Source organism: Artemia sp. Qi Xiang Cuo, chromosome 4, assembly GCF_049724085.1.
Source record: "Artemia sp. Qi Xiang Cuo chromosome 4, ASM4972408v1, whole genome shotgun sequence".
Classification (NCBI taxonomy): domain Eukaryota; kingdom Metazoa; phylum Arthropoda; class Branchiopoda; order Anostraca; family Artemiidae; genus Artemia; species Artemia sp. Qi Xiang Cuo.
The window spans coordinates 19,910,551-19,911,363 of record NC_142797.1 but is presented as its reverse complement, the minus strand read 5'-3'; the positions used below and the strand labels follow the sequence as shown (position 1 = coordinate 19,911,363).

Here is an 813-nt window from a genome sequence, read left to right as displayed (position 1 = left end):
AATAACATGAAATACGAACAGAAATTAAACTGAATAATGAAGTCAAAATTAAAAGGAACTTATTCCACTCCAAAAAAATGGTTGTGTTGATACCTTTTCAACTCCGAAAAGAATAGGGTAGTATATTAAAGAAGCAATATGTTTCAACCTTCGTTACAACTTTCGTTTGGAATCTATAAGGAAAAGTAAAATCAAATGAATATGGTACTTGTTAAAAATGGTACTTATTAAATATCCCAAAAATACTCAAAAAGTTTGATCTTTTTGATATCAGAAAAGCCGGTTTCTCTGTCTGTATTTGGATATAATTAGCTTAGTCTCATTGAGAAAAACTAAGATACAAGTATATTTTAATTAAATATTTAATATATAGAGTTGGTTAGGTTAGGTATTTAACATAATGCTTTCTAAGCAGCCTGCATATGTAATACCAGGCCAACACGTGGGGGGCGGGGAAAGCTGACCAAGCCCCGACATCCCTCGGGTTTCTAAAAATCATTTTAATATTATGGGGTCCATACAAGGACTATATCAGGAATTAAGCTGATAAGAACAGATAACATTAATGTTGCCAATTCTTAAAAACAAAATGTACCACAAATTGTATGAAATGTACCAAAGACAAAAAAAAATGGTACCATATCCCTTTTTTTCAGCATGTGCACCTTTATATAGTTACAAACAGGAAAAAGCCTACGGCTCTTCTTTGGAGTAGTAAGAGACGATCCTCAAGGAATCAGGCAGGTAACCAATAAATACAATGGTTTGTTTTTCTAATGATATGCGTTTAATATAACAGCCTGCGATTATGGT

The 813-nt window shown here is 32.5% G+C and overlaps 1 non-coding gene across 1 annotated transcript; it reads right to left on the bottom strand.

Moving 5' to 3' along the window:
• Positions 1-393: 393 nt before the first annotated feature.
• On the bottom strand, positions 394-593 carry LOC148952863 (U2 spliceosomal RNA). The gene has a single exon (XR_016141739.1). It is a non-coding gene; the product is annotated as a U2 spliceosomal RNA (small nuclear RNA).
• Positions 594-813: the final 220 nt, after the last annotated feature.